General features: G+C 42.0%; 1 long non-coding RNA gene across 2 annotated transcripts in view; it reads right to left on the reverse strand.

Annotated features, from left to right (window-relative positions):
• Window positions 1-24,325, reverse strand: part of LOC129405600 (uncharacterized) — a 152,423-nt gene that overhangs the window by 24,821 nt on the left and 103,277 nt on the right. For both annotated transcript variants that reach the window (XR_008630680.1, XR_008630679.1), the window contains one exon: window positions 15,349-15,557. This is a non-coding gene — a long non-coding RNA (uncharacterized LOC129405600). The remainder of the gene's footprint in view (window positions 1-15,348; window positions 15,558-24,325) is intronic.

Below are 24,325 nucleotides of genomic sequence, written 5' to 3' on the forward strand. Positions count from 1 at the left end.
TGCTGACGGTTTTTGAACAAATGTTTTCATTGAGAGGCTCTTTGCAAGACAGAGAAATGGCAAAGCAGGTAGACCAGTAGCCTTCCATGTAGTTGACCTGGGTTCAATCCCTGATACCCCATATGGTCCCCTGAGCTCTGCCAGGAGTGATTCCTGAGTGCAGAACCAGAAGTAAGCCCTGAATACTGTCAGATGTGGTCCAAATGTGAAAGCCATCAAAATAAGACCAAATGTCCATGTTTTGCTGAGCATGGACCTAAAACAAACCAGCATGGGGACCACATAGTAAGTACTCCAAATGGTAAGATAATCCCAGCACCCTGGAAAATATGTTCAGTGAATGATTCTTGGTGGTGGAATATGTGCACTGGTGAAGGGATGGGTGTTCGAGCATTGTATAACTGAGACTTAAACCTGAAAGCTTTGTAACTTTCCACATAGTGAGTCAATAAAAGAATAAATTAATTTAAAAAAGTAAAAAAAACTATTTTACAGTGATTTTTGAGTCAAATCAAATAAATACAAATTATAAGATTGGTCAAAAATGATTCTTTTCTGAACATGGAGACCTTGAGAAACTTTAAAACTGTTTTTTCTCCTTCAATGAATACTAGACTACCTGTTTTTGCATTTACCATGCATAAGAGGCTGTTGGTATTTAAGACTCTCACTGGAAGAGGAGAGTAGGTTATGCCTAGGACAAGCTTTTCTTTTTTTAAATTTTATTGAATCACCATGAGATAATTACAAGCTTTCATGTTTGGGTTGTAATCTCACAATGATCAAACACCCATCCCTCCACCAGACCACATTTCCCACCACCGATATCCCAGGTATACACTCCCTTTCCCACCCTTCCCCTGCTCCATGGCAGACAATATTCCCCATACTCTCTCTTTATTTGGGGGCATTATGGCTTGCAACACAGACACTGAGAGGTCATCATGTTTGGTCCATTATCTACTTTCGGCATGCATCTCCCATCCCAACTGGTTCCTCCGGCCATCATTTTCTTAGTGATCCCTTCTCTATTCCATCTGCCTTCTCCCCTCCAGTCATGAAGCAGTCTTCCAGCTATGGGGCAATCCTTGCCTAGGACCAGCTTAAATGTCAATGTACTCACATCTCTTAAAATGATTTCACCATTGCAATAAAATGTTTTTAATAAATATTTTCAATCATTGGGGACTGGAGCGATAGCACAGCGGGTAGGGCGTTTGCCTTGCACGCGCCCGACCCGGGTTTGATTCCCAGCATCCCATATGGTCCCCTGAGCACTGCCAGGAGTAATTCCTGAGTGCAGAGCCAGGAGTAACCCCTGTGCATCGCCAGGTGTGACCCAAAAAAAGCAAAAAAAAATACAAATAAATATTTTCAATCATTTGGTTAGTTTTGACAATGAAAGTTGTTTTGCTTTTGAGATTTTAGTCAGTGTTCACCTTGTTTATAGAGGAATTGGGGTTTATTCTAGGATTTTTTTTTGAGGGGTGGCACACCTTGGTGTGCTCAGGGTTCACTTCTGGCAGTGCTTGGGAGACCATATGTGGTATAGTGGATCAAATTCAGGCCCAATAAGTGGTCTTTTAATGGTATCACTCTTCCATTTCAGAATTCCCTTTTCATGTTTGCAAATAAATAAGGGCTGGAGCGATAGCACAGCGGTTGGGTGTTCGCCTTTCACGTGGCTGACCCGAGTTCGATTCCTCCGCCCCTTTCGGAGAGCCCAGCAAGCTACCGAGAGTATCTAGCCCACGCAGGAGAGCTGACAAGCTACCCGTGTGTATTGGATATGCCAAAACCAGTAACAATAAGTCCCTCAATGAGAGATATTACTGGTGCCCACTCAGACAAATCGATGAGCAACGGGATGACAGTGCCATAAATAAATTCATATCGTTTTTTTTTATTTTTGAGTCACACCCGATAAAGGTCACTCCTGGCTCTGCACTCAGGAATTACCCCTGGTGGTGCTCAGGGGACCATATGGGATGCTGGGAATCAAACCCGGGTTGGCCACGTGCAAGGCATAACACCCTACCCACTGTGCTATCGCTCCAGCCCCAATAAATTCATATCTGTAAAGTTTGTCATTGTGTGATTCAGTTACACTATAACGCTGGCAAGGGTTATTGTTCTTTTTGAGGTTCAAAGAATTGTTAGCCAAATTTCAACCACCACTTAAAATTATAAACTTCATTATTCAAAAACCAATGCAAATGCTAAAAAATGTGAATTTTAGCAAATATTAATGGATTTCACATTACATAGAAGGACCTACGTAATCGCAATGGAAAATCCAAGAATACTAGTCTGCTCTACAAAAGTTTACGAAAGGCGCAAGTGCCAAAGCTAAATAGTAAATCAGAGATAAATGTCTCCCACTGGTCCATTGTCAATAGTACCACTGTACCACTGTCCTCCCGTTGTTCATCGATTTGCTAGAGCAGGCACCAGTAACATCTCCATTGTGAGACTTGTTACTATTTTTGGCATATCGAGTATGCCAAGGGTAGCTTGCCAGGCTCTGTCGTGGGAGCGGAATACTCTCGGTAGTTTGCTGGGCTCTCCAAGAGGGACAGAGGAATTGAACCCAGGTCAGCTGCGTGCAAGGCAAACGTCCTACCCGCTGTGCTATCACTCCAGTATCCCAGAGATAAATATGATCATAGTAATATACTAAAAATAATAAAGTATTTGTCTCCTGATTCATTTGGGGGTCACCAAAATCCCAAGTCTCACCTTCGGAGCCCTTCCTAATTCTCTCTAAGATATCCCAGTTTCTTTGGGGGCATTTCATTTTGTAGAAGCCACTTAACCCAGAAGTTGTCTCACTGGGAACAGAAAAATAATCACTTTCAAACCAGTCCTTCTTAATGGAGGTTCAGTGGATGTAGAGCAAGAGAGTAGGCTGCATGAAGTAAACCATCTATCTCTACGCCCTCTCCAAACAAGGTATGATTTCTCCCCAGAGTAGTTCAACTCCCTCCTTGCTCAGCTATGTCTTATCTGTGACTCAAGCAGAGTACCCGATTCCCTCTCTGTATTTATTAAACCTCTCTATTTATTAAACCTCCAGGTTTTAGATACTATCCATCCTTTTATATCTGACTTGTGAAATGATCGCTACAGTGCTCGGATGCTGAGAATTAAATGAAATAGATTATTACATTGTCTTGTCCAATTAAAGTATTCCCCTAGATGACTGTAGTGTTCATATTCTCAAAGCGAAAATCCCTTTTAGAAACACCCATGAGTGTAGATTGAGAGATTTACCTCATCCTGATGCTTCTACATATATATGAAAACAGCTTTTTGTGTGTCATTTTCAATTCAACTGCCACTCTCTCCAGAAAGCTCTTCCCTGACCACCTAGGCCAAATAAAACCCCTTTCCTTCACTCTCTTTCCAATCCCTAGAGTACTCAAGCACCCTCTGTTTGCACAAGTCTGAGGGATTTCCTGGGATTCAGCAATTTCTAGACTAAAACCTGAACAGTGTTAGGTGATCTGGAAAAGTTGATGCTGCTGCCATGATCCTGCTTCAGAGATTTTATTTGTCTTTCTGTGATTCTCCAAATTAATTTTGAACCAGGTATTAGTCAGTCTACTTATTTTTTCTCTCTCACTTCCTCCAGATAAATAAGAAAATCCCTGGAGAGAAGGGTCAGCATTTTGAGGCGTCAGTAGCTCTTGAGAGTGCCCACAATAACCCTTGGTGTATCATCAGCACTAAACAGTTATTAATTGAAAGACAAAACAAATGATTAATTCATCAACACTTTTTGTGCCTGGTGTGTGTGTGTGTGTGTGTGTGTGTGTGTGTGGTTGGACCACACCCAAAAGTGCTCAGGGTGTACTCCAAATTCTGTGCTCAGGGATTACTCCTAGAAGTGCTCAGGGGACCAATACGTGGTGCTGGGGATCTAATACTGTCAGACTACCATCGAGGCTAGAGACAAGCTGCTTTCCCATCTCTCTAGCCCCTAACTGATTCTTTAAATGATCACGTGTTTATTCTCCAAGTTTAACCATATCAATGCAACACTGCTTTGTATGGCACCAATTAGGGTTTTTTAAAAATATATATAAAATAAAATAGGATTTGGTATGGTTATAACGACTGAGTGTTAAGTACAGGGTGGGGTGGGGTAGCTGTTTGGCAGTGAGAATTCAGACAGCTGTGTTCCCTTTCTTCTGATCCCAAACAATATAATTATAAAGGATTCACTGAAATGTAGACGTTTCGGCCATTTACCCTGGAATGTTGGCTCCATCCAATATAACCCAGTCTGTAAATACAAGATTAGCGTCTGAGAAGAGAAAGCTCTGCTTCTATAAAACTACATTCAAAAGGAAATCTCCACCTTTTTTCCTCCTTATGGAAGCAGGAGCATTACTTGTAAGACCCATAATTACCCTAAATATTCCACAAGGATAGAAGGGCTACAAATGTTAAAACACAGCCCGAGACCCCCATCTTTGGAGTCGAAAATGAGCCAGATAAAGACGATGCCCTTTTCACTACTCTCAGTTTACTGTATAAATGAGAAGACATAAAGGAGTTTCAGATTTAATTAAAGTAATTGACTGAATTGCATTTTGTAGTTGTGATTGCCATTAACCTTCTTGACCTCTCTGTCACATTGATGTGCCAGAGAATTTTTCCAATGGATATTTATTATGAATATTATCATCAATAAGCACCATCAACATATTAAAATTAATTTTAACTTCTTTATGGAAGACTAGAGGCGCAACCAGCTGCTGAAAACCATCCATTCTAAATCATTTTTTATCGATTCAACATGGCTAAACCTCAAACACAACTCACAGGGAATTTTATGTGTGTGTGTATACGGGCAAATTCCTATGTATAGGTACGATTTCATTGCATTCAATAGCTAACTTTGGTTCCATGAATCACTGAACATATTTTCCAGGGTGCTGGGATTCTCTTACCATTTGAAGCACTTACTATGTGGTCCCCATGCTGGTTTGTTTTAGGTCCATGCTCAGCAAAACATGGACATTTGGTCTTATTTTGACGGCTTTCAGGAAGGCTTAATAAAAGACAGGCTTTGGTGCATCAAAAGAACTTAGTCCACAGGTGTTCTGAACTGGGCTAACTTGCATGTAAAACAAACAATGGAGCTCTGGAATTTGAGACTCTAAATTGTATCAGTTGAGCACCTGTCCCGAAGGGGGGAAACACCTTTGATTACATTACCCACTCGCATGCCTGCTTGGGGCTGTGTAGAGTTACAAGGACTCTGTCTCAGGCAGGCTCCTTGTGACTCTGTGAGTTCTGCTCATGGAGCCAAGGGCTTCAAGTTGAGCATCTTTTGAGACTATCTGCCACCCTACCTCCATCTCTGTTTCATCTGTACATGCCATGTCTTTTTCACCATATCCCACTTATCCAGCACCTATGACAAACAGACTTTAAATACAAAACAGATTTTCTATGCACTATCCCAGTGCGAGGCTTTAAAATGCTATGTAGATTCAATTCTGCTAAGCTGGGTAGACTGGGCAGGGGTAGGGGTATTGGAGAGGGAGAAGCCTGCGATAAAGGTGGAGGGAAACAAATACTTGAGGGGGGGGTTGTAGTATGCCAACATTGTATGAAACCCTGTCATTAACAGTATTGTAAATCACCATGACTTAAAAAAATTGTTTTTAATTAAAGGGCTTCTTCTGGCTTACTTCACTCAACATGATATCTTCCAGTTCCAACCATGTTGCAGCAATATATATCGGATGAGGAAATGTATTGTAGCAAAAGGGGGATGCCTAGATCACCCTTGACCCCAGTGTTTAGAGAGGAGACAGAGAAGGGAAAAAAAACAAGGGGAAAGAAGAGAACAGGAGGTAATGGGTGAACAGGCATCAGGGCTTCAGTTACACCAGTTATATGAGTGAGGGGTAGAGCCATAATCCCAAAACACAGATTCAAAAGAACTGAAAACATGAGACCAAAGCAGCAACCACTTAAACTTTGTAATGTGCCTGTCAAGGTGACAGGTGGGGGTAGAGCAGGGGTTAGGATGGGGAGGGAATCTGGGAACACTAGTGCAGGGAAGTTGACACTGGTGGAGGGATTGGTGTTGAATTACTGTATGCCTAAACTCAACTATCAGTAACTTTGTAAATCATGGCTCTTTGATTTAAAAAAATTAATTCAAGGGCTTAGTTCTATAGAGTGACTCTCAGTCTACCAAGGAGGCAGGTTAAAGGGGTCAGAGAGGAGCTCGAGACATTGGTGGAGGGAGGCTGACAATATGTCAGTGGATGTGGTATTGGAACATCATATGCCTGAAACTATTACCGCTATTATTCATCATGATGGCAAAATTTAAACAACTGAATTAAAAAATTATAGTATATCTACACAATGGAATATTACACAGTTATTAGGAAAATGAAGTCATGAAATTTGCTTATATATGGAGGGTCATGGAGAGTATCATTCTGAGTGAAATGTGTAAGGAGAGGGACATAGAATGACTGCAATCATTTGTGGAATATTGGGTAAAAATGTATGAGGCTAATATCCAAAGCAAGGGAAAACTTGGGCCAGGAGGACTGGTTGATGGATGGAAGCTTGCCACAAGTGGGGGTGGGGTGGGGAGGGAGGGCACAAAGGGCAGTTAGGATAGAGAAGGGACTAGTATGACACTAATAACAATTGACAACAATCAGTCTGGACAAGAACTGAGTATTGAAAGTAGGTGAAGGAATATGATAACCTTTAAGTATCTCTATTGCAAACCATAATCCCAAAAAGGAAAGAGGAAGAAGAAGAAGAACAAGAAGAAGAAGAAGAAGAAGAAGAAGAAGAAGAAGAAGAAGAAGAAGAAGAAGAAGAAGAAGAAGAAGAAGAAGAAGAAGAAGAACAACAACAACAACAACAACAACAAGAAGAACAAGAACAAGAGGAAGAGGAGGAGGGATAGGAGGAGGAGGAAGAGGAGGAGGAAGAAGAAGAGGAGGAGGAGGAAGAAGGAGGAGGAGGAGGAAGAAGGAGAAGGAGGAAGGTGGAGGAGGAGGAGGAAAAGGAGGAGAAGGAAGGTAGAGGATGAGGAGAAGGAGAAGGAGGAGGAGGAAGAAGGAGGAGGAGGAAGGTGGAGGAGGAGGAGAAGGAGGAGGAAGAAGGAGAAGGAGGAGAAGGAAGGTAGAGGATGAGGAGGGAGAAGGAGGAGAAGGAGAAGGAGGAGGAGGAAGAAGGAGGAGGAGGAAGGTGGAGGAGGAGAAGGAGGAGGAAGAAGGAGAAGGAGGAGGAAGGTGGAGGAGGAGGAGGGAGAAGGAGGAGGAGGAGAAGGAGGAGGAGGAGGAAGAAGGAGAAGGAGGAGGAAGGTGGAGGAGGAGGAGGGAGAAGGAGGAGGAGGAGAAGGAGGAGGAGGAGGAAGAAGGAGAAGGAGGAGGAAGGTGGACGAGGAGGAGGAGGAGGAGGAGGAAGGAGGAGGAGGAGGAGGAGAAGTGGAGGAGGAGGAGGAGGAGGAGGAAGAGTGGAGGAGGAGGAGGAGGAGGAAGGGGAGGAGAAGGGGGGAAAAGTGCCTGCCATAGAGGCAATTGCCTCTGGTGGGGGATGGCAGGAGAGAAACTGGGGACATTGGTGGTGGGAAACGTACACTGGTGAAAGAACATTATATGACTGAAACCAAATCAGAAACAACTTTGTAACTAAAAAAATATTTTTAACTTTAAACATTAGGTAATATTCTTGAAAAATACTATGTCTTGTGAACACGCTCTCTTAAATCTAAGTGGTGGAATCAAGGTTAAAAGCCAGACCCATCAGACTAGGGCACTTCCATCCCAATCTCTCTGCAATTATCCTAGCTGCCCCTAGGATACTGCCATTTCTATGTTACCTTCTGGTCTTTTTAGTAATCACTAAGACCTCTTGCAGGTCTTAGTTCTTGCAACTTGGTGTGTCTTCATCGTCATGCAAATTTCTCTTTGCCCACTCTAAGTAGCTCCTTCATGGGTCTTATTCATTCCACCAATGGCCACATCACCAACGTAAAACCATATCCAGTTTTACATATCCAGTTCTGGCTCTTGTAAATGCAGACCTGAAAACAACTTGCTGATTCCATCTCCACTAGAAATTCTTGCAGGCTGTTCTTCCTGAACGGACCTAAGTGAGCATGTTCCACTGAAAATCTTTCTCCTCCTTCACCACTACCAAGCTTGGCCAGGACAGCACCATATCCATCCATCTCAATCTTCTCTCTCTGTTCCCTTTCCTTAATCCTTAGTTCATTCCAACCACCTCCCACTAAGATTCCCAAATCTGTCTTATCCCATCCATCTCTACCAGTATCAAAAGACTTCTGGTTTCCAATCTGGATGGGGGTGGGGGTATGGTGGCAATTTTTCCACTCAAAGGATGCTTATCTGAAGTTGTCACAACTGGGAAACGAGGATGATGCTAACATCCACTTGATATAGACCAAGGAGACAGCTAGTCTGTCATCTCAGGACAAACCTCAACTATTAACATTATTATTTCCCCAAAGTCACTGGTATCAAAATTGAGAACGCCTGATGTAGCCTGTATCATCACAAACCCACACTGTTCCTATCCTTTCAGACCTGCTTGCTTCTCCTCCCCCGCCAGGTATTTACTTCTTATCACCAGGAGCAGCCCCACTTTTACTTTTTCCCAAAAATTAGACATGCATTCAGGTAAAATTAATTTATAAGAATGCAAATGTTTGGAGCTGGAGCAATAGTACAGCAGGTAGGGTGTTTGCCTTGCCTGTGGCCAACCTGGGTTCGATTCGAGGTCCCCTGAATTACCAGGAGTAATTCCTGAGTGCAAAGCCAGGAGTAACCCCTGTGCATCACTGGGTATGACCCAAAAAGCAAAAAAAAAAAAGAGAGAATGCAAATGTTTATATTTTTGAGTGGTACGATATTATCAAAAATCACCCACAACCAACAGTCCATAAGACCCATTCCCATCTGCTCCCCTCTCTCAACCCTCTCCATCCTAGCATTAACCTCTGTTCTAGTGTCAGAGCTCAGTGGTTTTTTACGTTAGACGTGGTCTATACCCTTGTTATATTTCTTTATTTTGTCTCTTCCTTCTAATTTATTTCACTAAGCATGACACCCTCCAGTTCCCTTCATATGGAACCAAAAAGCAACATTTTCCTCTTACAGTGTAGTGGCATTTCATTATGTGCATAGACTCAAACTTCTTTCTCGACCTATCTGTTGTGGGGCACTTGAATTGTCCTCAACTCCACGAATATGATGGAGTGAATGGAAGGTAGATGGCTTATCCTCCTGAACAGATGTGGAATATTTAGAAATGCCTTGTGGTGGACTCCACCATCTTCCAATATAGAGATGTGTACCTTATAAGATAAAACTTAGAAGTGTCTATATCACTCTTTCTGTTTAATTTTGTCTCTCAAATGACCCCTCAAGTTTCTTAGAGTCAGAGACTCCAGCTGGCAAGTATCATGTATATTACTTCCACCATAGGCAGAAACCCCAGCACCACCTTGCTTCCTGGCTTTATTCTTTGTTCTATTCACAGAGTATCCCATGGAAGGTGTCATTGCTCACCCTCCTCACATCTTTAGTGTCCTGACTTTTGATTCCTGACACATCACACCTGTTGAATCATGAGACAGAGAGAGCCTACATCTACTCTGAATTCTTAACTTTCGATGACCAAGCTTTCAGATTGGAAGTCAAATTGAATGTCTACCTCCATTTTAGGCGCAGAGAACTGAGGCCTACCTGGGGAATTCCTTAGCTAGGTTAAAACTACCCCTGTTGGGTGGTGGGAGGTGGGAGGGAAACCAGGGACATTGATGGTGGGAAATACACACTGGTGGAAGGTTGGGTGCTGGGATATTGGATGACTGAAAACCAATCATAAACAGCTTTGTAACTGTGTATCTCATGGTGATTCAGTTAAAAAAAATTAATTAAAAATTTTTTTTAACTAGCCCCATTCATTTTGAACATTTCTAAAAAACTATCAAGATCCTCGGAGACTTCCATGTCTCAAGGCTTCTATTCCATCTCAGCTTCCACTCTGTCTCTTAATGAATAGACAGCCGAGACACCTTGAAGTCTAATGAGCTACAAGATCAAGAGTCCAGAATTTTATTTTCCTCTCCCAGGCCTCAGATCATTTTCTTATCTCAGGAGTTCTTCACACTGTTTGTTCCTCTTCTCAAACTGCAAATTCACTGTTTCAAACTAACCAGGTAGACTATAAAAGCTGATCTTTCACTCACTGCCCCTCTTTGTAAGACCTACTTATGGACATCAGGTAAACCCTCTCTGCGTCAACTTCTGTCAGAAGTTTATGCCTTATAAAAAATGCTAGGTAAGAACAAAGGTCTAGGTTTTAAAGACATCTGAGAGCCCTGTTGCATGTGGCTGCACACCAATCATTCTGGAGAGCAAATTTGCCCTATTGGTTCAGCCTCAGACGTAACCAGAAATCTTCACATTTCACTGCTCACAACGAGAAAACATTTCTCTCCAATTCTCAACTGGGGTTAAGTCCAGAAATGTAAAACGCTGGTTCCACAACCTTTCATTCAACCATGCCGAGTGAAATGCCCTGCCCTGGTGCTTGGTGGGAAGGATTTTAAGAGCTTGACCAATTTGACTTCCCTCTATTTCTAGAAACACCCAGAATGTTCTCTGAGGTGCCTGCAGATAAATGAAAAGTCCCACTCATTTATGTATGCCGCCCCAACAGTAGTGAGTCGACATCAGCGCAGGCCTTTGGACTTTGCCCAGATAAGTTATATTTGATCTAGTGATCTAAAGGTGAATTGTAGGTTATACTTAATTATACTCCTGGGCCAAGTCGGTAAGTCGGTAACAAACCTTTCAATTTCTCTGCAAAAAAACCATGAAATCCCTTTGGAGAGTCCTCTGATTATACTGCAGAGATTTATATCAACTGATCCAAGTAAATAATTAGATTATATTTTTAATTAATATTGTGGTGCTTCTAGAACAGTAATATGAAAAATTATGGTCGGATTGAAGAAGCAGAATGAAGACCTGGTCTTGCTCATGAAGCCAAGAAAAACAAAGAAAGTTTTGTCAAATGAAGAAAAAAGTACCCTGCAACTTTGGCAATCTTCTGTTAAAAGTCTCTAGCGTGCTCAAAGGAAGTTTTCAATTTAGAAGAGACTTTGCTTGCCAAGGCGAAATGTTGGTCTTGATTACTAAAAATAAATCCAGAGAAAATGAAAGGCAGGCACCATACATTTCTAGTTGGCATCACTGCAAACTTTTTGTAATCACGTGAACTTTATGTGAATAATAACAATGAACTCAAATTTCATGACGGGCATCATTTCAATTTTTGTTTCATTAAGCTGCATAAAAATATAGGCTTATGAAAAAGTCAGTTCAATTAAAACATGAGCGTTTCATTATTTTAAATACATTTTACCCATTTTTAATTGATGGAAATATTAGGTATTTGGTGAACCCAAGAATTTTTCACACTTACTTAATTCAAACCAGCTTAACTTTTTGCTATTCAAACAGGTTATTATTTGGTATTAACTGGGAATCAAATAAAGTAATAGTAAAAGGTATTTAACCAGACCACAATGCATCCATTATTTACTAAAGAAATTTATTTTTGACATTCAAAATGAACACATCATTGTTTTGCCCCAGTTTATCTCTCACAACTCTCTTAAATGTGAAGGATACTAATATATAACAAACAATAAGGTATAAAAAATAACACCTGTGTGCATGTTTCAAACTAATTTTTGCAAACATACTGGCAAAAATTAGTAAACATCTATATGTATAAAAATTAGAATCACACCAAGCTCAAGTGATACTCCCAGATGCTTCTTTCTCTCTCTTTTTCTCTCTTTCTCTCACTCTCTCTCCACCTGTGTCTCTCTCTCTTTCTCTTGCTCTCTCTCCCCACCTGTTTCTCTCTCTCTCTCTCTCTCTCTCTCTCTCTCTCTCTCTCTCTCTCTCTCTCTCTCTCTCTCTCTCTCTCTATCTCATTGATAGGTGCTAGTCCTAACAATTCTCCAGGATCATCTGGGACAGACCTGTCAGTGCTCAGAGGATCAAACTCAGGGTTTCTTACATGCTAGACATGTGCTTCACCACTTGACCTATCCTCCCAGATCCAAAGAACTAAATCTATTTTCATAACTTATCCATACCCAACACTACTAGGGAGGGGAGTGGGGATAAGGTGTCAATATGGTGCCAGGGATGAAACTCAAGGCTCTCACACATGCCAGGCACATGTTCTACCACTTTAGCTATTTCCCAGGACTGAGTGAGTAATGCTCAGAGTACAAGTACAGAAGAGCAAATTCCAGCTTGAAAAAGTTACATAACTTTCCACAGCTTATCCAGTCAGAGCAAGGTCAAGGATCTAAACACATGTACTATGGGCACTTGTGAAATCTCCTAGCGCACAGTATAACCATGCCTTTAACAAGGGCTTCATCTTTTTCTTTCATTTACTTCTTTTGCTTATATAAACTGCACACATGCATCTCAAGGGTATTAAAATTTCAATAAAGGTGTTGTTATAGCAAGGTGTAAAGCATTCAGCTTTACACCAAATACTTCCCACTATAACCCACCTTTCTATACATTTTTGGTCAAGAGAAATTATGTTCTTTAACTCCTAAAGACTCTGCTAGATAAAAGTCATGTGAAATATCACTGAAAGATAAAATGGTATTCTTATCTTTCTGTAATTCCAAATAAGTATATTCAACTCTGAGCTATGCTTACCAGTTCTAAAGCCTCTTCACATCTCAATTATATTTCCAAGTTTTTTTCTCATATTTTACCTAACACTGCCCTTTGTTGTTCAGGTTCCCCAACTGAAACTAAAAAAAAAGAAAAACAACAACAAATTTCTTTACTCATTAGCCCTCAATTTTATCAAAAGTACCCATTCTATCTACAAAGATGGGTTGTTTTTTGTTTTGTTTTGTTTTGTTTTTGGGGTTACAACCAAGGATACCCAGGGGTTACTCTGGTCTCTGCACTCAGGAATCACTCCTGGCAGTGCTTGGAGGACTCTATGGGATGCTGGGGATTGAACCAGGGTCAGCCACATGCAAGGCCCTCCCTACTGTTCGATCATTCCTGCCCCCTACAGAGTATTTTTCAATTCCTTCTCTTCTTTTCCATTCTGACTTAGCTTTTTGTTGTTTTTTTTTTTAATTAATGAATCATGGTAAGGTACAGTTATAGACTTACAAACTTTCGTGCTTGCATTTCAGTCATACAATGATCAAGTATCCACCCCTCCACCAGTGATGGTTTTCCACCACCAATGGTCCTAGCATCCCTCCCACCCCATCCCTCCACCCTACCTCTGTGGCAGGGCATTCCCTTTTGCTCTCTCTCTCCTTTTGGATGTTGTGGTTTGCAGTAGAGGTATTAAGTGGCCATCATGTTCGGTCTATAGTCTACTTTCAGCCTGTATCTCCATCCTGAGTGGGCCCTCTCAGCACCCTTTACTTGGTGGTCCCTTCTCTGTCTGAGCTGCCTTTTACCCCAGCATGTGAGACCAGATTCTAAGCTGTGGAGTAATCCTCCTAGTACTTATCTCTACTATTCTTAGGAGTTAGTCTCCCAATCTGTTACTTTATATTCCACAAATGAGTGCAATCTTTCTATGTCTTTTCCTCTCTTTCTGACTCATTTCACTTAACATGATACTTTCCATGTTGATCCACCTATATGCAAAGTTCACGACTTCATCTTTTCTAACAGCTGCATAGTATCCCATTGTGTAGATGTACCAAAGTTTCTTTAACCAGTCATCTGTTCTTGGGCACTCAGGTTTTTTCCAGATTCTGGCTACTGTAAACAGTGCTGCAATTTACATATAAGTGCAGATACCATTTCTACTATAATTTTTTGCATCTCTGGGATATATTCCCAGAAATGATATTGCTGGGTCAAATGGGAGCTCAATTTCTAATTTTTTGAGAAGCGTCCATACTATTTTCCAAAATGGTTGAACCAGTCAGCATTCCCACCAGCAATGAAGGAGAGTCCCTTTCTCCCCACATCCACGTCAACACCGGTTGCTTCTGTTCTCTTGGATGTGGGCCAGTCTCTGTGGTATGAGATGATATCTCATTGTTGTTTTGGACACAAGGAAATGGAAACATATCCCCTGCTCATGGATTGGGAGAATTAACATTGTCAAAATGGCAATGTTCCCCAAAGCACTGTACAGATTCAATGCGATCCCTATAAGGATACCCATGAAATTCTTCAAAGGAATGGATTAAACACTGCTGAAATTCATATAAAAAAACAAACCCCCCACTAATAGCTAGAGCAATTCTGGGGAAAAACAAGATGGGAGGCATCACCTTCCCCAACCTCAAACTCTATTACAGAGCAGTAATAATTAAAACAGCATGGTACTGGAACAAAGGCAGAGCTGCAGAACAATGGAACAGGGTGGAATATCTTTTCACACACCCTCAAATGTATCATTATCTAATATTTGATAAAGAAGCAAGAAATGTGAAAGAAATATGAAGGAAATTCAAGGAAAACCTCTTTAATAAATGGTGCTGGCAAAACTGGACAGCTACATGCAAAAAGAAAAAAAATGGGCTCAGACCTCTACCTAACACCATGCACAAAAGTCAGATCAAAATGGATTAAAGACCTCAACATCAGACCAAAATCCATCAAGTACATTGAAGACAAGGTCAGCAAAGCCCTCCACGATATTGAAGCTAATGGTATCATTAAAGGTGACACTCCATTGGTCAAGTGGAAACAGAGATAAATGGGACTACCTTAAACTGAGAAGCTTCTGCACCTCAAAAGATACAGTGACCAGAATACAAAGACAATCTACAGAATGGGAAAGGATATTCACCCAATACCCACCTGATAAGGGGTTGATATCAAGGATTTACAAGGCATTGGTTGAACTCTACAAAAAGAAAACATCCAACCCCATCAGAAAATGGAGCAATGAAATGAACAGAAACTTTTTCAAAGAAGAAATCCAAATGACCAAAAGGCACATGAGAAATGCTCTTCATCACTAATCTTCTGACTTAGTTTTTCTGACAAAAAGATTCCATTTTGTTTTGTTTTGTGGGCCATACCCTTCAGTGCCCAGGGCTTACTCCTGTTCTGTGCTCAGAGATCTCTCTTGGTGTCGCTCAGGGTGTCAGGAGTCAGGGACAAGGTTTCCCTGTCAGATGTCAGACAAGGTGTCAGGGATCAAACTTGGTTTGCTGTGTGACAAATAAGCCCTTTACCCACTGTACCCACTAGCCCCTGATAATATTTTAATAGCCTGGTTATAGCTTACCTGCAGTTTCTCACCACCGAAAGTCTTTCTAAATGCCCAAAGTATCTTTCTGGAAAGGGAAACTTTTATTTCTTGACATCCAAAGATTTCATATTTCTCTTCTGAGATCCCTGAAGCCCTGGGTGCCCCATGAAGAGGAAAAGGCAAGTGGATTCAGGATGAATCTTGGAAATTTCCAGTGTAGAGCAGCATATTAAAGGCTCTGAGAGCTGAAGAAGAGTTCAAAGGCCAAGAGTTAATGCTTTGCATGTGAGATGTCTGTGTTTCATCCCATTCTACGTGGTCTCTTGAGGACCATGATACTCTCCCAAACACCAGGCCAAGAATAGCCATCTAGCCACCCCACTGCCTTACCAGATGTGGCCCGGACACCAACGTGGGATAAGATGCTGAGAAAGTCTGCAGAAAGACCTCTATAACCCCATTTAATTGATATTAACATTCCATTGGGTGGTTCTGCTCTGCTACCAAGTGGAATCTGCTCATCCAGGTAATAGTTAGGGTCTCCTCCCAACCCCAACTTCATGAGTACCTTTTCCATTAGTACTTCTCTCAGAGGAGACAATCTTCCCCCCAAAAGGGTGGTATCATTTCTTCTTTAGACACAGACTCAGTTCACCCATGGGAAACTCTTATCTTCAGGGAACACAGTGCTGTACACCCTTTGGTCTGTCTTCCAGAGGTTTATGGTGCCCGAAAGACTCAAGAGTTATGAGAACGTTTTGCGACTCACTGTGTTACAAAGTCCACTGGGAACCAGTCTAGTTGTAAAGAAGCCAATTTTCAAAGAATCACATTCCAATTTATTTTGACTCTCTGACTTAAAAAAAAATTGTATAGATATCACATGCAGTGGAGCTAAGGACCAACAGGGCCATATCCAGTGGTACTTGTGGCACCAGGGATTCAACTCGGGGCCTCATGCATATAAGATATCGGCAATAGCACTGAGTCACATTCTGGGAACCATATTCTATCTCTCCCAAATTTTATGGTTTAGAATAATAAAAAGAACCACCTACTGAAATGTATAACCAACTCCAAAGTCTGTTACTTGGTTATAGCAATCTGATTTATTGCTCTGTTTCTGTCATTCTCCCTGTTAAATTATAATTAAAGCACATCCTTATTAAAAAGTGGTCTTAATTCAGCAGAACAGCATTCATAATCATGCACCTGAGCCACTCTTTTATTTCTTCATTTCTTTATTTTTGCAATGCCAGGGGATCAGGACTAGGACAAATCACATGCCAGACCTGTGATCTTCCATTGGGCCACATTCCCAGGGAAACTATCTTTCTAACGCTGGCTATTTCCATGGCTCTTCCCAAGTTTGCTCATTTGAGACCCCCTTGTCTTTTAAGGAATGTTCAGGACCGAAAAAAAGTCATCACAGTGCCTTCCTGCTATCATAGAACAGGAAGAGATTCATTCTGGTTGGAACCTAGCAAGACACAAATTATCTTTCCTCATATGAGACCTTACAAATCCTTCCCCCAATGTTTGGTTTGATTGTGTGAGGTCAGTGAGAGAATACAGAAGGGGACAAAATCACAGCTCACAAAGAGGGCTAGACCAAAGCCACATACAAAGGAAACTGGGCTTCTGCAAGGCCACCAGCTTTAGGAAGCAGAGTCCCCCTAGCATTGCAGTTAATGAGGCTATCGGTTCACTTTTTTTCCTTTCCAGAGATTATCATGATCAATTTGCATGATGATTATGGAAAAAAATTAAAACACGATTCCCAAAGATCCCATTAATAAAGGCCTTGGAGACAGTACTTCCTGGAGGAGTAAGGTCTGTGTTTCTCCAAACGGGGGAGAAATACTTGAGATGAGGCAGAACTGAGTTCAATAAAGCAACAGTGAATTCCTGTCCCTCCCTCCATTTCTTTATTGTACCTCAATTAAACCCTTGAGAACATTTCCTCCCTTAAGAGCATGTAACAAATTTAATACAAATTCTAAGGGGAAATAAAAAAAAAGAGTCGAGGGGCTGGGGGAAGAGAAATCAGAATGAAAAAGGGAAAAGAACATGAATTTGTGGAATACCCTTGTGGCTAAAAAGTCATTTGTTCCTCTTTCCACCCATGTTAGTTCTACAGTTTCTAGATTCACACTAAAATTTCTTTTTCCTCTCATACTTCAAGCCCGCCTGGTAGACAGAGACCTGCAGTGACTTACCTTTCTCCCTTGGAGCCATAAATCAAATCCTTAGGATTTCACTGAAGGCGGGTGCCCCATATACAGAAAAATCCCCTTTTAACTGAGTGTTTATCTAGCTCCCCTGCCTTTAACAGAAAATTAGAGCCTGTGTCCTGTGTCGCTGCTGTTTTTCTTTATGATGCCGATTTGCAATTTCTGCTCCGTCGATTAAATTTATATCCACTTAGGCTGCTGGTATGAGGGATGCAGCACATGCAAACGGTTTGTCTCCTACCTCCCTCCCTTCTGTCAACATCTCCTCTTTGTGGGTCACTGTAGTCACATCCTCAGGAGTAGATCAGGGGAAATATGGGACGATAAGGAGCCCACGTTCTCAAGATTTCTTATTAAAATACTGTGATGAAATGAGGCGAAGCAAAAATGCCAAGCAGGAAAGAGGGTTGTGGTCAAATCCTTCCACCTAATATGAATTTTCCTTTGCACATCTAAACTATCATTTCAAAAGTGACAGAATAGATCTTTAAAACAACAAGGGTTTTTCTATCACAAATAACTTTTCCTGAAAGCTAATTTCAATTTCCCTAACTAGTCCTCTGGTTTAATATTTGGGATATACAATCTATTTTAATAAATGACATGACCAGGGCTGGAGTGATAGTACAGGGGGTAGAGCACTTGATTTGAACACAGATATCCAGGATTCGATCTCTGGCACCTCATATGGTTCCCTGAGCACTTCCAGGATTAATTCCTGAGCACAGATCCAGGAACAAACTCTGAGTATCACTGGCTGTGACCCCAAAAAACAAAAAAGTAAATAAATAAAAAGATTGACATGACCTCAAGTTTGTCACACTTTCCCCCTAATCTACATTATAGTTGGTGAATGAGCCTGCCTCTGTCTCTGTCTCTGTCTCTTTCTCTGTCTCTGTCTGTCTGTCTGTCTATCTGTCTGTCTGTCTGCCTCTCTCTCTCTCAGATACACACACACAGGTACCCATGAAAACCAATGAAAAATCTTAACAGTTTTTGTGTATCAAGCCCAGAAGAAGTGAAATACTATATTCTGTTCCATGATTGACTTAGAAGAAGGAACATTTTAAAAGGACAAAAGGAAACCATGGTGCTGACTTTCTACATTTTATCCATAATATGTCTGTTGTGCCTTTCCAGTAACTAAAGTAATCTTTTTGAAAAGAGAAATTTTTTTTTCTTTTTTGGTGCAAAATGACTGAACTAAATTGCCTTTGAAAACACTGACTGGGTAGGAACAGTGGCCAGCAGCTCTCAGCAGGACCAGCAGAAACAACCGCCACCCCGGAGAGCTGTACGGGCTATGCACCGCACAAAGGTGTCCAGCCGAAATTCAACTCATTTCACACCCAGGCAAACTCCCCTTGAGGACGTGCAGCCTTGGTAACTCATTCTAGATCATCCTATTTGCCTAAAGGGAGCTCAGAGCAGAGAGAGGCAAGGGGAGGTGTCCTGAATGAGCAAAGTATAAAATCCCATGAAAGCTCCCTCACGCAATAAAAAGGGAAAGAGTGAGGTGCTAAATACTCTGTCCATTCCAGTGTCCACATGCAGCTGCTTTGAGCTGCATCCCTTGTTAGACAGTATCATGTTTTGCACTGCCTTTTCCATGTCTGCTGCCTTGTTTCTGCCTAGAATCAGAGTCTATTGAACAACAAGGGCTAGAACTGTTCGGGTTAACTTAGATGGGGGCTGTTTCTTTTTCTCTTCCTGGGTTTTTGTCACCAATCAGTCAGTTTGAGATACTTTTTTTTTTTAATTTATTTATTTTTAATTAGAGAATCACCATGAGGGTACAGTTACAGATTTATACACTTTTGTGCTTATACTTCCCTCATACAAAGTTCGGGAACCCATCCCTTCACCAGTGCCCATTCTCCACCACCCGTAAACCCGGCGTCCCTCCCACCCTCCCCACTCCCATCTCCCCCCCACCCCACCCTGCCACTGTGGCAGGGCATTCCCTTCTGTTCTCTCTCTCTAATTAGCTGTTGTGGTTTGCAATAAAGGTGTTGAGTGGCCGCTGTGCTCAGTCTCTAGCCCTCATTCAGCCCGCAGCTCCCTTCCCCCACATGGCCTTCAACTACAATGTAGTTGGTGATCGCTTCTCTGAGTTGCCCTTTCCCCGGAACGTGAGGCCAGCCGCGAAGCCATGGGGTCAACCTCCTGGTACTTATTTCTATGGTTCTTGGGTATTAGTCTCCCACTCTGATATTCTATATACCATAGATGAGTGCAGTCTTTCTATGTCTGTCTCTCTCTTTCTGACTCATTTCACTCAGCATGAAACTTTTCATGCCCATCCACTTAACTACAAAATTCTTGACTTCCTTTTTTCTAACAGCTGCATAGTATTCCATTGTATAGATGTACCAAAGTTTCCTCAACCAGTCATCCGTTTTGGGGCATTCGGGTTTTTTCCAGATTCTGGCTATTGTAAACAGTGCTGCGATGAACATACATGTGCAGATGTTGTTTCGATTGTACTTTTTTGCCTCTCTGGGATATATTCCCAGCAGTGGTATTGCTGGGTCAAATGGGAGCTCAACCTCTAGTTTTCTGAGAGTCGTCCATACTGTTTTCCAAAAGGGCTGAACTAGCCGGCATTCCCACCAGCAGTGTAGAAGGGTCCCTTTCTCCCCACATCCTCTCCAACAGCGGTTGCTTTTGTTCTTTTGGATGTGTGCCAGTCTCTGTGGTGTGAGGTGGTATCTCATGGTTGTTTTGATCTGCATCTCTCTGATGATTAGTGATGCAGAGCACTTTTTCATGTGCCTTTTGGCCATTCGTATTTCTTCCTTGGTAAAGTTTCTGTTCATTTCTTCGCCCCATTTTTTGATGGGGTTGGATGTTTTCTTCTTGTAGAGTTCAACCAGTGCTTTATATACCATTGATATCAACCCCTTATCTGATGGGTATTGTGTAAATATCCTTTCCCATTCTGTGGATAGTCTTTGGATTCTGGTCACTGTATCTCTTGCGGTGCAGAAGCTTTTTAGTTTAATGTAGTCCCATTTGTTTATCTCTGTTTTTACTAGATTGCTTAGTTCCGTGTCACCTTTGAAGATACCTTTATCTTCAATATCGTGGAGGGTTTCGCCGACCTTGTCTTCAATGTACCTTATGGTTTGTGGTCTAATGTTGAGGTCTTTAATCCATTTTGATCTGACTTTTGTGCATGGTGTCAGGTCAAGGTCTAAACCCATTTTTTTGCATGTGGTTGTCCAGTTGTGCCAGCACCATTTGTTAAAGAGGCTTTCCTTGCTCCACTTCACATCTCTTGCTCCCTTATCAAAGATTAGATGATCATACATTTGGGGTTGTGTGTAGGGATATTCCACCCTGTTCCATTGGTCTACGGCTCTGCCTTTGTTCCAGTACCATGCTGTTTTAATTGTTACTGCTTTGTAGTAAAGATTGAGGTTGGGGAGGGTGATGCCTCCCATCATCTTTTTCCCAAGAATTGTTTTAGCTATCCTTGGACGTTTGTTATTCCATATGAATTTTAGGATTGCTTGATCCATTTCTTTGAAGAATGTCATGGGTATACTTATAGGGATCGCATTGAATCTGTATAATGCTTTAGGGAGTATTGCCATTTTGACAACATTGATTCTCCCTATCCACGAGCAGGGTATATGTTTCCATTTCCTCATGTCCTCTTTGATTTCATGGAGTAGCGTTTTGTAGTTTTCTTTGTAAAGGTCTTTTACTTCCTTGGTTAAGCTGATTCCAAGGTACTTGATTTTCTGGGGCACGATTGTGAATGGGATTGCTTTTTTCATGTCCCTTTCCTCTGCCTCATTGTTTGCATATATGAAGGCCATGGATTCTTGGGTATTGATTTTGTAGCCTGCAACTTTACTGTATAAGTCTATTGTTTCTAAGAGTTTCTTAGTAGAGGTTTTAGGCTTCTCTAGATATAGTATCATGTCATCTGCAAATAGTGAGAGTTTGATTTCTTCCCTTCCTATCTGGATGCCCTTAATCTCTTTTTCTTGTCTAATAGCTATCGCAAGTACTTCCAGTACTATATTGAAGAGGAGTGGTGAGAGTGGGCATCCTTGTCTTGTGCCCGAGTTTGAGATACTTTTTGGTTAAATCCTCCACCATAAACTCACATAGAAGCTACACGGAGGACAAATTGTGAGGGGATCTGCATTTTATTTGGTTTTATTTTACTTTTGGTTTTGGGGTCACACCAGGCAATGATCAGGGATCAGTCCTGGCTCTGCACTCAGGAATTACACCTGGTGGTGCTCAGAATACATTTTGGGATGCTGGATTCAATCAAATTTGGATTGACTGCGTGCCAGGCAAATATCCTACCCACTACACTATCTCTCCATCCCCGGGGACAGTATTTTAGATACCAGAGGCCTGGATCCTGAAATCCTTCAAGTTTAAGGATCAGCTAGACTCACTTGCCATGGTATTTGGGGTGAGTTATCAAGCACATGGCTGGGGGGAGGGTGCAATATGAAATATTGTGAAATTTCTTTCAGACTCATAAAAAAAAAAAAGCTGCTTTTGTTTCCACCCTTTCCAAGTCTCCTATGGTTCAAACAAAAAGATGCTCTCCTGGAGTCAGATAGATAATGCAAGGGTTAAGGCACTTGCCTTGCATGCCATTGACTCAGGTCCCATTCCTGGCACCATATGCAGTGCCTCTTCATAATGGAAACAATACCCAAGCACAGAGCTAGGACTAACCCCCCTTATTACCCCCTTTCTATATCTAAGCACCACTGGATGTGGCCCCAGATGAAACAAACCAAAATGAATGTGTCAACATGCTATCTTCTCCACTTTATAAGTAGCAGTCCAAAGGATGGGAAAGAGCGTGCCTCAGTTTACCCAGAGGAACCCACCCAAGATGTCGTGTCCTCTCAAGAGACACTGGATAGAAGCAGGAGGGTGGCAGGTGACTGGAGGAGACAAAACAAAAGCCCTGTGCCACTTGGCACTAATTTCCCAATGCCCCCCACAGCCCCTCAGTGCATGGCATAAGAAAGGAGAACCCACCTTCCTTGAACACGTATGAAGGCAACACACACACACACACACGTGTGCACACACACACCACATACACACACCTTCCCACTGCTCTCTTCCACCAAGCCCTCCACCTCCCAACCACCCTCGAGAGTTTGGGAGAGCCATTCATTCCAAGACTTTCCACAAACGCATTTATTCTCATGAGCCCCTTTGCCTTCAGAAGTTCATGTTCATACCTGCACAGACATGGGAATCACCACTCCCCCCAAAATAAAATAAAAAGGAAAGCAGCCCATCCATCTTCCTGGTGGTCTTTCATTTCTTTGTCAATAAGGTAATCTGCTACACAGCACACTTCGATATATTTGACATCTGTCATGAAACCCAGGTCAGGCCTATCTGTCTTGGGTTGAAATAAGCCATTTGACAGAGGCACTTCCTGCCCCGTTATAGAGTCAACAGAAATAATTATTGGCATATTGTCCACACGTCCAGCCTACTTTCATCCCAGGAGCCATAAATTACAGGGCTGGGCTTCGCCCCCACCCTCCACCCCTGAGCCTATCCAAGCAATGAGGGGAGGCAGGAGCAGACAGAATGCACGTGGCTGTTAAAGCCTGCAGGAAGACGTCCAGGGGAAATGACAGCTTGAAATGAGCCGCTTCCTTTGACATCTCAGAAGTTGGTAGCTGCAGTCACTCGCAGCTGTTTCTTCATGAGGATGTATGAGCTTTCTCAGAGCACGGTTCGCACATTAGTGGTTCGGACGAGCACAAAAGGGAACTGATGGAAGTTTTCTAAGCCGGTGACTTGTCTTTAGACTTTGGACAGTTCTACTTTTTAGGGCATTTCCAAGGGAGTTCAAGGGAGCTAGGTTCTGGACACTTGGCTTCCTGGTGCATTGAGCATGTAGGGAAGATGTTTCCCTCCCTTCTGAGTCTAAAAATTCCCTGGAAAAATATTCAGGAGACAGATCTTGCCTCCCCAAAAATATGCCAGCTGAAAACAAAACAAAACAAACAAACCCCTTTACAGGAAGACTAAAATCACTCCTTACTCAGAAATGTAATAGGTCAGTGAGATCGAACAGGTAGGTGAGTGAGGTCGTACAGACAGGTCAATGAGGTGGTGCAGGTGGGTAAGGCAATTGCCTCCCACCTGGCTGCTTCAGTCAACCCTGGTTTCATCCTCAGCACCACTCCTGGCCCTGAGCACTGTGGTATGCTCCACTGCCCCATACCACACCAGGACCAAGTACATACGGCAGAATATGAAAGACCTCATTCCAGTCTATAACCTAGACACGGAGACCTCTTCCTGCCAAGACAGAAAGAATAAAAAGAATGATTCTTTTTTTTTTAAGGGAAAGGGGAATATTTGTTTTAGAAACAAACGTGCCCACCAGGCTTTCTTCCAGGGGTAAAAAAGAAGGAAGGATTCCAGGACGTTTACAAATGTTTCCTGGTAGAAACCATAGGCACCGACTTGAGGTTCAGCAGTTAAGATGTAGCACTTGGCTGAAACAAATGTTTGACTTCAGGAAAAGACAACCTTGTCAGTGGTAGGTGAAGCTGTAATAGTTTCTGGACTCAGGACTTGCTTTTAACTGCATGTCAATGCATGTCACAAAAAAAGAAAAAGAAGAGAAAAGAAAGAAAAAGGAGGGGGCAAGTAAGGCGATTCGAGAAGGGCTAAAAAGGAGAAGCATTTTAGGGTGGCTACAACAATAGCTAAAGATCATGGTAAAAACATTTGTTTTATTAGCAAGTCCACGCAGAACT

Source organism: Sorex araneus, chromosome 6, assembly GCF_027595985.1.
Source record: "Sorex araneus isolate mSorAra2 chromosome 6, mSorAra2.pri, whole genome shotgun sequence".
NCBI lineage: Eukaryota > Metazoa > Chordata > Mammalia > Eulipotyphla > Soricidae > Sorex > Sorex araneus.